Source organism: Fukomys damarensis, unplaced genomic scaffold, assembly GCF_012274545.1.
Source record: "Fukomys damarensis isolate Sample0158 unplaced genomic scaffold, DMR_v1.0_HiC HiC_scaffold_16, whole genome shotgun sequence".
Classification (NCBI taxonomy): Eukaryota; Metazoa; Chordata; class Mammalia; order Rodentia; family Bathyergidae; genus Fukomys; species Fukomys damarensis.
In genome coordinates, this window is record NW_022900928.1 from 90904925 (window position 1) to 90921178 (window position 16254).

At 35.5% G+C, this 16254-nt stretch overlaps 1 protein-coding gene across 3 annotated transcripts in view; it reads right to left on the minus strand.

Annotated features, from left to right (window-relative positions):
* Cntnap2 (contactin associated protein 2) overlaps window positions 1–16254 on the minus strand; it is a 2025293-nt gene that overhangs the window by 951144 nt on the left and 1057895 nt on the right. The window lies entirely within an intron of this gene.

The following is a 16254-nucleotide window of genomic DNA, read 5'->3' on the forward strand; positions in this document are numbered from 1 at the left end:
ATAAAATAAATCAACATCTTTTCTTGTTTTGTTATCGGATATTGACGTTGGGACCTTGTTCTCATGAGGCAGGCAGTGGAAACACGGAGCTAAATCCATGGCCCCAACACATTTTTTATAGAAAAAGACAAATCTTTGTTTGATCATCTCCATCTGAAAATAGATCAGACTTTTATTCTAGATCCTTACTTCTGTAATTACATTTTTCCCCCACTGGAATTTTGGCCCCTCCATGTAAGATTCTATCTTTTTCATCTTAATGTCTTCAGTACCTGCTATATGTATTTTTGTTCATTAAGTTATGATGAATGAATAAATGATTTCTAGGAGGATACTAGTGAATCTAATCAAAATTTGAGGGAAAGTATATTTGAATGAAAGTGAGAAAATCAATGTCATTCCAGTGGTGCAATTGGAGCAAATAGGAAGTAAGGTATGAGGATAAATTTGGGACAGACTATATAAAGTCTTCAGTCTAAAAATTTAAAAAATTTAGTTCATATGCTGTGGTAGTCCCATATATTTTAAATTTTGTCATTAAATTTTTTTTTTTTTGATTTTTTGAGACAGAGTCTAACTATGTAGCTGAGACTGACCTGGAACTCACTATGTAGCCAGGCTGGTCTCGAACTCATATTATTAGTCCATGTTTGCAGTACATACAATTTACAATCATCTTGGGGTCTCCTTATGTTTTAGGGTTAAGGTAAACATGATAAAATAAATTCTATATCTTAATATACTTTTTCTTTCCCACATTTACACAGCATATTTCAATATAGGTCCTTTAGTATTTACTAATTTTGTTTTTAATTTTTATTAGTATGTACTTGCAGTACATAATGTTTACATTTACCATAGGGAGTAAGTATATGTACTTAACATAGCTTCAATCTTCTTATTTCCCTTCCTATCACCTCTCCTCTGTCCCTCAATCTAAGTACTCCTCCTATTTGCAAAAGATCTATTTCCTTCTTTTCTATTGTCTTTTGTTTTTCTTAACAAATATTTATACTTTGGGTTTCTCGTATAAGAGAAGTTATGTAATATTTAAGATGTACATCTAATTTCTTTCATTTAACATTATCATCTCAATATGCCTCAAATTCTTACGACTCAACATTTTCCTTCTTTATGGTGTAGTACTCCACTGTACATAAACATTGCATTTTTTTAATCCATTCATCTGTTGATGGACATATAGGCATTCACTATTGTGAGTCACAATGCTATAGACATGTGTATGAATGTATCCCTCTGGTATGATGTCTTTAATTCTTTCAGAAAGATATCAAAATGGGGAGTGGCTGGGTTGGATGAAATTTCTAGTTCAGTTTTACTTTGAGGAATCTGAACACTGATTTCCATAGTGGTTGCACCAGTTTACATTCCCACCAACAATGTAAAAGATCATCCTTTCACTCCAAACTTTTGCAGCCTCCAAACATTTGTTTGTATTTATTATGTTTTATCTGAAAGGCCACATTTGATGAAAATGGCCAGGAAGAAATGAGTCCAAAATGTGATGAGCTAACTCTGATACTTACAAATCCTCAATTATGGGATGTAGGCAAAAGTAAGCCTGAAATGCTATTTACAATTGCATACAGTGGATCCCTGAAATTCACAGAGGTTATGTTTCTAGAGCAAGTGAAAATTGGGAAAATCTGAAAATTTTAGATATGGTCAAAAATTGCTCATAAATGCCTACTTTTATAGTTTAAATACTAAATATTTAATTTAATAAAATAAATTTAATTTAATGAAACACTGTATTAATAAAGCCTTAGAAGGTGCAGGCTATGTTGGCAGTATCTTAGGGCTTTTAGGGATTTAAGAATAAGACCAAGAGTGTGGCTGCAGACAGATCCAAACCAGGGATCTGCTCTGACCCTAGAGGTTTGGCAACCTATAAAACCAAGGCTAGCCCAGAACAGGCCTGCACAGGTGCACAAGTCTCAATCGGGGGCCATCCCATAGCATGAGTAGTTTGAACCCAAAAACTGGAGTACTGTTAAGAGAAAAGACCTTTGGTGGCTTGCTGAGAATTGAAGACCCATGGGTAGGAAAAATGTTGTGTCAATAAAAGCACAGCAGGCTGCATCTGTTGAAATGAGAAGACACAGAAACAAGTCCCAAAACCAGACTTCCAGATCATCTAAGGCAACTCCAAAGAGAAATGAGATGGAACAATCTGATACTCAATCACCTGGACTCCCTGAACTGGGAAAAAAGAGTGTGGAAAAAATGAAGTCAGAAATCATCTCTCAGAAAAGAGCAGAGATTGTGCCCATAGGGCAAGACATAATTAATAAATCTAGAGCAGACACAGATAAAAAATAGAGGAGCTGAGGAACATGATGGAATCCCAACACAGAAAACAAATGGAATCCATAAAACAGATGCAAACATATTTCCAGGAGATTAAAAATCGCAGTAAAAGTTTGAACAGCAGAATGAGCCAAGGCAAAGAAAGAATTTCAGATGTAGGAGATAAGATTGCAATTAGTGACCAGGAAAAGAAAAATTTCTTAAAAATAACAAGGGACCATGAGAAATCAGTCCAACAGCGGCTAGATGATGCAAAGAAGAATAGTATAAAACTGACCAGTGTCAATGAACAGGAGAGAGTGCAGATGACATAAAAAAAACTATTCACAGAAGTAATGACAGAAAATTTCCCAAGTAGAGGAAAACAATTTGACATACAGATAAGTGAGACATAAAGGACTTCAATTAGCACTGATTTAAAAAAAAATCTACACACAGACCCATAATAGTTAAGGTACCAGACACCCAATAGAAGAACAAAATTCTACAAGCAGTCAGAGAAAAGAAACAAATCGCATACAAAGGAAAGCCTACCAAAATCACAGCAGACTTCTCAACACAAACCCTCAAGGCAAGAAGAGCTTGGAGTAATATATTTCCCTAAAGGAAAACAGCCTCCAACCCAGATTGATGTACCCTGAAAAACTATCTTTCAAAGTTGATGGAGAAAGAAGATACTTTCATGACAAAGAGAACCTTAGGAATTTCATGAATACCAAACCAGCACTCCAAAAGCTTTTAAGCAGTATCCTAGGAAATGACAATGAGGATCACAACCCCAGAACCCAACAGAATGAATCCATCAGGAATGACAAGAAATGAAATGCAAAGGAGGCGAACAAAACAAAAAGAAAAAGTCATGACAAGAATAAGTCAATACATATCAGTTATAACCATCGGTATTAATGGTCTCAGTGCACCACTCAAAAGAAATAGTTTGGCAGAATGGATCAAGAGGCAAGATCCAACAATATGCTGCTTAAAAGAAACATGCTTAATTCAAAAAGAAACTCATAGACTGCAAGTTAAAGGGTGGAAAATAATACTCCATGTGACAGGACCCCCCGCCCGAAAGAAGCAGGAGTAGTTATCCTCTTTGCAGATCATGTGGATTTGAAACCAGCACTTATTAAGAGAGACAAAGAAGGATACTACATCCTTGTAAAGGGAACAATTCAAGACGAAGAAATGACAATCATTATACTTATGTACTAAACGCTAGTGCACCCTACTATATAAAACAAATACTAATGGACATGAAAAATCAAATAAGCACTAACACAGTAGTAATGAGGAACCTCAATACCCCACTGTCACAAATACATAGGTCAACTAGACAGAAAATAAACAATGAAATACTAGAACTCAATCAAACTCTTGAACACACGAACCTAACAGAGGTTTACAGGGTGTTCCACCACACAAAATCAGAATACACGTTCTTTTAGCTGCACATGGGTCATTCTCCAAATAGATCTCATATTCACTCATAGAACATGTCTAAGTAAGTGCAAATGAATTGAAGTGATCCCCTGTATATCATCAGACCATAGTGCTATGAAATTGGAGATCAATAGCAAAAGAAATTGCAACAATTTCACAAACATAGAAACTGAACAACACACTTCTGAATAACCATGTAAATTAAAGAAGAAATCTGACAGTTCCTACAATTAAATGACAATAACAGTACAACATATCAGAATCTATAGGACACAATGAAAGCAGTCTTACAAGGGAAACTCATAGCACTGAATATGCATATTAGGAAAACAGAGTCAACGCAATTAAATAACCTGATGCTGAACCTCAAGAAAAAAAGAAACACTTAACTGGCTGGAAGAGAGGTTAGGTAGAACTTTTGAAGACATTGGTGTAGGAAAAGATTTTATGACCAAAACCTCAGTTGCCCATGAGCTAGCACAAACAATCAACAAACAGGATGTCTTCTTATTAAAAAGCATCTGAACAGCAAGAGAAGCGACCAATAGTGTGAAGAGACAACCAACAATGTGGGAATAAATTTTCACCAGCTGTTCCTCAGACTAAGGTCTACTATCTAGAATATATAAAGAACTAAAAAAAAAAAAAAAAAAAAAAAAAAAAAAAAAAAAAAAATCAGACCTCCCAAATTTAAAGACACACTCCAAAAATGGGCACATGAAATGAACAGACATTTCTCAAAGAAGTAGAAATAGCAAATAAATATATGAAAAAATGTTCAACATTATTGGTCATATGAGAAATGCAAGTGAAAACAATGCTGGGATTCTACCTCACCCCATAAAGAATGGCTGCTCCAAGGACAAGGGAAAAAAATGAGAGCCAAGACCTGTCATGTGAAGGTACAAGATCCCAATAATGAATTTAATTGTACTGTATATCTAAAATGTACCAATAAACTCAATTAAATAAAAACAAAAGAATGGCTTCTACCAGGAAATCAACCAATAACAAATGGTGGCAGGGCTGTGGGGAAAGAGGAATACTGCTACACTGCCAGTGGGAGTGTAGACTGGTGCAACCACTGTGGAAAGCAGTATGGAGATACCTCAAAGAACTATGATTGGAAGTCCCATTTGACCCAACTATTCCCCTGCTGCATATCTTCCCTAAAGAATTAGAATCATACCATAGTGATATTTGTGCACCCACATCCATGGCAGCACAATTTGTAATAGCTAAAACTTGGAAGCAGCCCAATTGCCCGTCAATGGGAGACTGGATAAAGAAAATGTGTGCTTTGTTTTGTTTTGTTTTTATAAAACGTAATAATACTCAGTCACAAAAAAAAAACAAGAAATTAGAGGGCCAGGAATTTAGCCAGGTGGTTCTGCCGACTGCCTCATAAGCTCAAGGACCCAAGTTCAAGCCCCACTACCAAAAAAAAAAAAAAAAAAAAAAAAAAAAGAGAGAGAGAGAGAATTCAGAGACATTTGTAGCTAAATGTATGCACATTGAAGTGATACTCTTAAGTGATATAAATAGGACACGTGTAAATACTGAATAGTTTCTCTAGTGCAAAAAACTGAAAGTGTAAATAAGGACTAAAAGGTATAATAGATAACATGAAATAGGAAGAAAAGGAACAAAGAAGGAGGGAAGGGTAGGTAAAAGGAAAGGAAATGGAATATGAGAAAATTAAAAAATGAAAACAAAGTCTTTGTAAATGGGGATGGAAGGAAGGGTTGAAGGGAGGAATGGGGAAAAACATAAGAACCAAGATAGATTATATAAAGGTACAAATTTCCAATGACGAATGTCATTATACTGTATAACTAAAATGTACTGATAAAATTAATTTTTAAAAAGATGACAATTCAGTGACAAATTTAAATATATTTTCAAAATATGATGGATAATCTGAACACACTTTACGCTAACTTTTCTTAAGAAAGGAGAAAAAACAAAAAAACAGAAGCCTATATTGTCCTTAATGAGGTGGAAAGAATTAGCACTGACCGTTTTTTCTTAATATCAATCTTTAAATTGGTATCTTATCTTTAGCAAACATATATTAGCCACACATTTTAACCCAAAAAGTCAAGGTCTACAGTTGGGTAAAAACTCCTTTGCTTTGCATATCATCTAACTGAATATATAACATTCTCAATTTCTTTTTATTTTAAAAGGAGGAAACAAATGAGAAGACAAACATTAAAAGAAGGAAGAAAAAGTTGATGGAAAGACATTCATTTCATAATAACCTATGTGTGACTAAAGAATTCCATTTTCAGTTACTTAACTGGAAAAGGACTTTATGTAGTCCTTTAAACAAAGTTAGAAAATTTTAAAGCTATCTTTATTAAAACAGATTCAAGCTGGCTATTTTTTCTTCTATCAAGGAAGAATAAATAAAAGTAAAAATGACAAAGTCATGTAGTTTAAGACACCACCCACTCAGAATATACTAGTTTTCTTTGTTAGGTCAGCTTTATAATTCAATGGAAATATGATGGCTCTATAGTTATATATGCCTCTGGAAATTTTCAGCATACATTGTACATACTGGCTAATGAATCCATAGCACAAATTTAAATTTTATATATACACCAAGATGTGTACATAAAAACAGACATATTAAACTAGAAAAAATATATAATTTTCCTGAAAATTTAGTGTAACAACACGAGACTTTAGATAATGAGAAAATCTAATTACAGTTACTGAATAATAAAATACATAGCATACGTAAAAAGAAGAAATGTGGATACAGCTGGTGATATTCTTTCAACTGTATAATCCTACCTGTGTGATTAACAAAAAAGTCAGAAGTTATGTGAAATATTTAGGTCCTATATATTGGTTGACTGGAAATGATTTGCCTCTAATTTTCAAAAATATTTACAACAACAATAATAATATAGTAGAAGAATACATTTTAACATTAAAAAAATAAATCAAGTAATGGAAACCAAATTCCACACAGATGAGTGAAAATGCATGGGCATGAAGTGTACAGTCCCTTATATAATGCAGAAGTTCTTACAATAGTATTATCGTGAGGTTTTGTACAAAGACCTCTCAGCAGTCTGTGTGACATACACTTAGATCTTTCAGTTCATTTCCTATTCCTGTGCCACACAACCCTCTCTGAAAAATAATGGTAACAATAGCCTGGAGAGAAATTGTTAAGCAGTTATCTCTCTTCTGAATTCACCAATTAATTTTTCTAATGCTACCTCTCCCTGGTCAGCTAACTCAATCAATTTACAGCTTTAGGTGAGCCAAAGAAGGAAAGGACTGAGTCGCAGATCCTTAAATTTTATTATTCTGTAACTCACCTCCTTTAAGCAACATTTAGAGACTTCAGCTAAAATAGAAGAGCTACATGTGCAGACTTGGGGCAATGAGTAGTAGGGAGCAGATGTGGTGATAGGAAGACTGCTCAGAGATTTATGGTGATTGTTGAATTTTAATGGGAAAATGGATCTAAGAATCACTGTCTGGGGACTGAAATTCACTGCTCATATTTTGTAACCATGATATTTTTGCATTGTCACTTATCTTCATCAGCCTCAGCATATTATCATTAAAATATAAACACAAGTGCTGATTCGAGGAAAAAGAAAGCACGTCATATATAACACTCAGCCTATCAGGATATAGTTGATAAATAATTACCAACCCCTCTTCTTTCATCAAAAGTGATTGATCCTGATTAAATCCAGTTCTCTTAGAAGGAAAGACTTTGAAACTAGGGTCTGTAGTTTGGAAACTCCCAGCAGCACAGGGACGCAGGACTAAAGAGGGAATGAAGCTAGAAAATGGAAAAGAATAAATTGCTATACTATCTACCTGTCAGCTGTGCCTGAAAAAGTGAAAATTAGGCTCAAAATCAGCAGCACAGTGTGACTTTGGCTAATACAAATTCAGGCATAAAAGTAAAACTTTATACTCACAGTACTAGAATTAATTTAACACTTTGTAAAGTACTTGGCATGTTTCAGAGCAACAAAATTAACTCTAGAAAATAAAAGTAAATAAAGGCTTTCACTAGTGTACCAGGACATGCCCAAAGTGAAATTAAATATTAAAATGAGGCTCTGAGATAGTAAGTAATTTGTCTCTTCATCCACATGCTCACTTACAAAGCCGTATCTTATTGCCCAGGGAAAACACAGATCCTCATACCAGGAAAAATGGTCATTTTCATTCTCACTGCTAAAATTACTTCATTTTCCTTAAAAGGGAAGCAATTCATTGTAATTACATGTCACAAATAATATATTTAGCACCAGACTAATATTATGGTTAGTATCACTATATTTCTTATTGGACAAAGAAAATACTTATCTCTGGTGTGAATAAAGTATAACAGTATATAAGATCCTAATGATATAATTAATGATGTGAAAAAGGAAGAAAAGGGCTAAAGGTGTAGGGAAAGTGGGATGGGTAGGGGAAAGGTAATAAGGGAAAGGAAAAAATAGGAGAAAATGAAAAAATGGAGATAAAATGTTTGTAAATGGGGAGGGGAGGAGGGGGTGAAGGGAGGTCAGGGACAAGGGGAAAAAAACGAGAACCAAGACATGTCATGTAAAGGTACAAGATCCCAATATGAATATAACTGTACTGTATACCTAAAATGTACCAATAAACTCAATGATTAAAAAAAAGAAAACATACAAGGCTGTATCTTTACTGTCACTTATTCTGTGAAGAAAATGGTCTAAGTTACCTTTTATTTTTTCTTTAGTTGAACTGCTTACTATTTAGGAAGAAATAAATGAGTTTAAACTTGATATAATTTTACCTCTGCTTAAAGGTTCAGTGCAATTCAAAACAAGAGTATTGACTGCCTAATATCTGTGTAAGCTTTGGCAATGCTAATCAGTGGAAAGGCAGATATATTATTTACATGAGAAGTATTATAGTCAGTGCAATAAACAACAAAGGGTTACAGAGAAAGGGTTCTTGAAGTTTTAATAGGTTTCTCAACTTTGGCAGCACCTCTAGGCTTGTTTTGTTTTCCTTTTCCTTTTCTTTCTTAGTTATTTCATTTCAGAGGGTCAAAACATATTAGAATTTTCTGGGTAACATTTCATTATTGTTCTTATAGTGTCTTATATTTCAGATTGTCTCTTTGTGTTCCGGTTGCTCTCATGTAAACAAGCTATTTATACTTTATTATGTCACCTGGGTTAAATCCCATAACCTAATTTTGTCCTTGGATGAGCACAATTGAAATTGCTCTGGGTTTCACTGAGTCGGTGCACCAGAGTAAATATATGTTTCATGTGTAACCATATGTAAGGATAGATCTCCTTTTAAAAACCAAATACAAATATACGCTTGGAAACATTTCTGACATTAAGCTGGCCGATAGCTGAACAATCAGATGATATATGTGAAATTACCTTGAAAAGGACAAAAAGTAGCATGGATATAATGCAACATTTTTATCATGAAGGGGAAATGATAGATCAGACAAACGCTATTATAGCTTACATTTATTTACCGATGAGTTATTTCCCTGGGCAAACAAAATTCAAAGACATAAGTCTATGAATTACATAAAATAAAAGCCTTGTAAGTTACCAAATACTGAAGGTTTAATTACCACTATTCACATTCTGCTCTTACAAGGAAATTAATGTTTGTGTCCATTCTAAACTGAAATGCTAAAACCCTAATCCTAAGTGTTTTGGTATTTTGGAGATGCATGCTTTTGAAGTTCACAATGGTGAGCTCTGAGTTCTCATGATGAACACCAGAGTGTCCAGTCTCTCCACATCTCCAGCAGACAGAGTGAAAAGCTGGCTGTCTGCAAACCAGAAGGGCATCCTTTTCCAGAGCCCACTGTGCTGGCTCCCTGACCTCAGATTTCCAGCTTCCAGGATTTTGAGAATAAATGTTTGTTGCTCAAGCCATCTAAGTCTAAATGAAGATAGCTCTGAATTCAGTCTTTATAATTCAACTTTTTAGATGAACTAAAGTCTCATATTTAGATGCAATATGTGTGTGTGTGCGCGCGTGCGTGCGCGTGTTAACCTAGACTAGGAATGTGTTAAGTTTGGAGTAGAGTGTTGTATATTCAGACAAAATGATCAGTAATAAGCTGAGCTCCGATCAGGTATTTTCTGATTCTAGAATCTCAGGCTTCTGAAAAATAACTATGTTGCATCAACTTCAGTTTTTTCAGGGCTAAAAACAGTTCATAAGTAATTCATCCAACTTGTCAGACAATTCCAGCTTTTAGTTATTCCTTTGTTCTATGCAGTCTTTGCCTGGTTGCAATGGAACAGATATTCTTTCTGGAAACTGGAGCACTATTTTTCCCATGTTGGAAGAGTCCATCATTTCTAAAGCTAGTTCAGAGGAGCATATAACAAATGTCTTAACCAAAATAAGAACACGTTCGCTTGCAGGCACAGAGGGAAGAGTATCCGGGGCAAAGACACAGGAGCTTTGGGGAGAGAAATGTCTTATAGAGGTGAGGCAATTAAATAAACTCAGAAGATAAACCATCCCGAACAGCAGAAAATGAGAATGATTGTGCATTCTATTATAGCTGGACTATTAAAAATGTGGAGGCAATGTTGGAAACTAGTGTGCATGCTAGGAAAAGAAAATTACTATTATCTGTTACAGTAGCAGAATGTGAGCAGTGTTGTCAGTGATGTGCAAAGGGGCTTTCAGAGGAATCTGTGTTGGCTGGAGACTGGCACAAAGGTCCCACCTCAGCAAGTACAAAGGCTGTTTTATTTTAATGCAGGGAAGAGTTCAATGCCCCTGTGCTCCAAGACGTGAGAACCAAGTAGTCTGGAAGCCAGTTCATCATGACTCAACCAGAGCAGTTACACAGGGGCAGAATTTACCTACAGAATAAGAAAATTAAAACCACAGAAGCATCATCTCCAGGGTAAATCCACTGGATTAGATTTATATGTGTATAAACCATATGTGTCTGTGCACTGTATGATTTCAAAGTGTGATGTTTTACATAAAGGACACATATTTTTTCCTAAAATATTGCTCCTTTTCAGCATATATCCAGAAGGCCTGCTGGCTTTATATGGGACACAGGTGAGCAAATCACCCTAGACTCAGAAATAAGGGAAGCTACCCTCAGAAAGGGCATATGTGAAATTCAAAGATAAAAAAAGTACCCAGAATTTCTATCAGTACCTGCAGGGAAAATTACTTCCAGGTAGTACTTTTTTGTGTTATAAAACAGGACCGGAAAATATGCGTCAGCCAAGGGAGACACAGAGAAGACTCAGTGTGTGTGCCCTGGACCATGAAGACCAGCACTTGGGCCATCTGCTCACTGCAGAGCAGGGTGCTGTGTCTGAGGACAGCGGCTTCTAAAGCTGAGGTGACCTGTCTTCATTCAGGCTCTGCCACTTACCGGGAACTGTAGCTCATCTACTGGAAACTCTAAGACAGTCTTAAAACATGTGCAGTTTTTGAGGGTATGCAAAGCAAGTCACATGTGTCAGACATAGCATTTTTTTTGATTTTCAAAAAACGTTTAAGACTTGTAAATAAGATCATTAAATGATGATTATTACATTTAGCAGGAAAAATCTCATTTTCTTTGATAAAACTCAACTAGCTCTCTGGATACACAGAATGCTTTTTTTTGTTTTTTTATTACTGATTAAAAGTATCATCATTTCAGATGCCCATTTTTTTTTAATTTTTTTCTTTTATTAAGTTTATTGGTACATTTTAGGTACACAGTACAGTTACATTCATTATTGGGATCTTGTACCTTTACATGACAGGTGGTCTTGGTTCTCATTTTTCCTTGTCCCTGCCCTCCCTTCACCCCCTCCTCCCCTCCCCATTTATAAACACTTTATTTCCATTTTTTCATTTTTCTCATATTTTTTTCTTATGTCTTATGTACTACTACAGTTTATTCACACCAGAGAAACTATTCGGTATTTACACATGTGACTTATTTATTTCATTTAGGAGTATGTCCTCAATATATATCCACTTTCCTATAAATGAGTCTAATTTCTTATTCTTTATGCTGAGCAGTATTCCATTTTATAGAAAAACCACATCTTCTTTATCCAATCTCTAACTGAAAAGAAACCATCAACAAAACTAAGAGACAACCTATAATGTGGGAAAAAAATTTTTACCAGCTGCTCCTCAGACAAAGGACTATTATCTAGAATATATAAAGAACTAAAAACAATCAGCTCCCCCAAATATAAAGACCCAATTCAAAAATGGGCATCTGAAATGAACAGACATTTCTCACACAAAGAAGTAAAAGCAGCAAGCAAATATATGAAAAAATGTTCCACATCACTGGTCATTTGAGAGATACAGATGAAAACAACACTGAGATTCCACCTTACCCCACAAAGAATGGCTGCTATCAAGAAATCAACCAATAACAAATGTTGGCACGGTTGTGGGGAGAAAGGAACCCTTCTTCATTGTTGGTGGGAGGGCAGACTGGTGCAACCACTGTGGAAATCAATATGGAGATACCTCAAAGAGCTGGGACTAGAGGTTCCATTTGACCCAGCCATCCCTCTTCTGGGTATCTTTCCAAAAGAATTAAAAGAATTAAAAGAATCATACCACAGTGATATATGCACACCCATGTTAACAGCGGCACAGTTTGTGTACAAAGCACTTTGCATTTCTAGGGGGGAGATCATTTAAAGTAAATACATTTCCACATGAAAGTATTTTATTTTATTATTAGTATATGTTTGTGGCACACAGTAATTACATTCATTGTGAAGAGATGGTGCCTGTACTTGCCTTATCTTAATTCTTTTTACCCCCTTTCCCCTCCTCTGTCTGCTCTCTCCATCTCTAGATGAAAGGACCTTATTTTAGTAAGAAGATTTTGTTTATTAATTTTTACTACATGCAGAATTCAACAATACAGAAACACAAATGGCAAACATGAGTGTGTCTCTCCCAATTCCCACCATCCTGGCCATAGCGTGGCCTGCATTCACCCCACCCACACTGCCCATGGACCGACATGGATAAATATGTAAACACTAGCCAATGCTAATGGTTGAAGATTATTTGCTCCTCACTGGTGAAAATAATATGTAAGGATTTTTTTTTCCTTTCCTTTAGCTGAGAGGCTGATTTAAAATGCGGCTTAACATGGAAAACATCTGCATTAGGATGCTTTAGTTATTCTCTAACATTTTCCAGTTCAAATTGGATCCGAGACCTTACTATTAAACATTTGAAAAGGAGTATGCTGATCTAATAAGCTTTAATAATACACTATTAAAGTTCTAACAGTTAACTATGTGACAAAACCACCTCTTCTGACTTATTAACAATCAAAGGGTCATTTACTAAACAATAGAATAAAAAGCACACTCTCTTCTTCAGTTCTATGTTTTCCTTTTTTTAAAAAATCAGAATCCACACACTTTGCTTGTGGAAGGTGAGGAAGACAATCATTCTAATCTCATTTGATTAGTTGAATTTTTACAGCAGGGAAAAGAAATACTTAGATTGAAATTTAGTTGATATCATCATCTGTGCACAAATTGTACTGGAGTCAGCTTTGAAATTGGCTCCTGCAACATATTGAGAAATTCCAAACTAGTTGAACATCTTGTTTTGGAAATGGGATTACAGTGAGCCACTTGTGAACCAGACAAGGCTTTGCAAATCACAGGAAAGTGGTGTAGCAAAGGACACACACACATCCAATCAGAGCAATGGATGGGATCACAAGGATACAGTCGTATCCTGGCAAAGAAGGCATTCTGGATCCTATTCTCCTTTCCAGACTGAAGATTAACATCTGGAGCCACATATGAGCACTGAGCAACAGTGACGGTGAAGGCAACCATCCAAGGCCAGTGCTTTTGATATGTAGCTCTGGAAAGTACACTGACAAAGTCAGGGATGAAGCAGTTAGAGATGTGTACTGATGACTGTTTTTCTAGCGCTCTACCTAGAAATTATAGGAGCCACCTACCAGCCTATGAAAACCACATGTGAGTCTGAGAACCCAGTGACCAGGATCATTCAGAGGGTTAGAATAGGGGTTATTTTACCCAATGATGGAAGGATCAGTGACTGGAAAGTTGAGAGATTCCAAGAGAGAGTACAGGGTATTTTGTGATGACAATTTATAAACAACCTTGGGGTCATTTTTTTATGGGTAGGACCTATTTTTTATTTTCTGAAGGTGGTCTTAGTTAAAATATGGCTCGCAAAATGTGTGTGTGCGTATCTGCAATTTTTCTTTTTTGTTTTGTTTTGTTTCAGTATTGAGGATTGAACCAAGGCCTTCACATTGAGATACATTTGCAGCTGTTTTTAATTTGCTCTGAGATACTGTATTGATAAGTTGCCAAGTTGCCAATCTTGGGCTTGAACTCATGATCCTCTTGTCTCAAAAGACCTGTGTCACCAGACCTGGCTTTCTAAATGATTTTATACTGCACACCATAAGTTATACACACCTCATATGACAGGTCTCCAGGTGACCTTAGTGACCCAGGTTTTCTGCCTTTTTTTGTGTGTAGTTCTATGAATATAGAGTGTGGTAGGAAGGTAGTATCTTAAGATAGAGAGGAACCAGCTGGAAGAGATTCCCTGCTTTGTTCCCCACATCCCAGCAGTTCCAGTGCCCCTAGGTATAAAACCCTCACCCTGGGTATAAAAGCCTCAGCAGTGGTAATTTGGGTGGCCTTTAGTGGAAGGTCAACATAGATAGATATGCAAAGATACATTTCAATCTCCCAAAAGCAGATTTCATGAACCTTGGGATTTAGGTGGTTCACCACAAGTCCTAGGCTTCTGTCATATCTTGCTGTCTATTTGTGTAAAATAAAGTTACTTCTTTTAAGTTGTGTGAATATTCTGTTTCCTCTGACTCATGCAAGTGGACTGAAATTGGTACACAATATTGGGGGAGCTGTTTAGAGTCTTCCCTGGTGTCTGATATTGGTTTGTGGTGAGCTGCTCCATCATCACCAATAATCCACCCTCAGTGACAGATCATATCAATTAATATTAATTCTATAATTACACAGAAGCAAAAATGAAACTCTACAGAAGTACAAATGTTAATATTTTCTTATCATTTTCCCACCTTGTAATCTTGCCTATCTCCTGTTGTATGCCACTTTTGGAAACACAAAGTTGGAGGAGGAAACTTGACTGATAATGCCATTTGATCCAGACTGGCATTTAATCACAACATTTTACAGACACTACTTTTGAATGGAAGAAGAAACTCCATAGTTGATTCTGTAAGATACCACTAAAATTTTCTACACAGTTCTAGTAAAATGTGGGTGATGATTTACAATGGTGGTACAGTCTGGCTCTTCACTAAATGAAGAGATATCCAAAAGCCATGCCCTAACATGGATGGCGAATAGACTTAGAGTGAACAATTAAAAGAGAACTGAACTAGATATTTAATGTCCAAAACTCTAATCCTAGCTCAACAACTAATTAGTTCTATGATTTCAGCGAGAGATTTCTCCTTACAAACTTTCTTACCAGTCAATGCACTGTTGACCAGCAAGACGGACTGTAAGTTCCCCTCTCCATACAGTTTTCATCAGTAGTTAACGATTAAAACTTTTCTCTTGGTTATTTTCACCCACACACTGAAGGAGGAAGAGATTTCAATAAATTATACCAATAATTATACCAAAAACTCCCCCCAAAATCAAGGAACAAAATATTAAGATTTAGAATGAGCTCATGCAATGGGAGAGTAGATATTTCTTTAAAAAAAAAAAAAAGCCTAAGATCTTATTTGTAAATAATCTCTAATAAAATCATGACAACTATCATCTAGTATTCACAGAGAGCCAACATATTTGTCTCTTAAAATTAAGTTCTTTTCACCTAACAAAAGAAGACTATATAAAATAAACTGAATTTAGTTCTAATTTTCAACACTCATACTCTCTTTGATTCTAAATGAAAGCTGAAAATTTGAGGAAAACATTATACGACCAGACTTTCCCTGCAACAAAATGCTAAATTTCTCAGCAATCTCACTCATCCACACTGCTGTCATCTTCTATGGCTGTTTGTTCTTTATTCCCTTCCTCTATGGCTACTCTAATGTGACACAGCTGTTAAGTTTTATATTTGCCACTAGGTTTGTATAGCAATGACCTTCAGATACTAAATGTTAAGTTATATGTAGGGAACAATAAAGCTTAATTTAATAATAAAGAAGGAGAGCAATTCATGTTGTGAAAACTAAAACATTAAGACATACTAGAGATGATGTGTTTGATTTCTAAGAAAAATAAGTATTATAAGAAAATTGTTACCCTTAGCTAAATAAAAAATTTATTTAATCAGTTGCTTTGATCGCAAGATTATAACAGCCTTTGTTTCACTTTAAATGCTCAGTTTAAACTTCTTTTGTTCAATTGCTTATTTTCTTTGGGGGCTCAAGAACTCCTGATGATTTTTTTTTTTTTTTTTTTT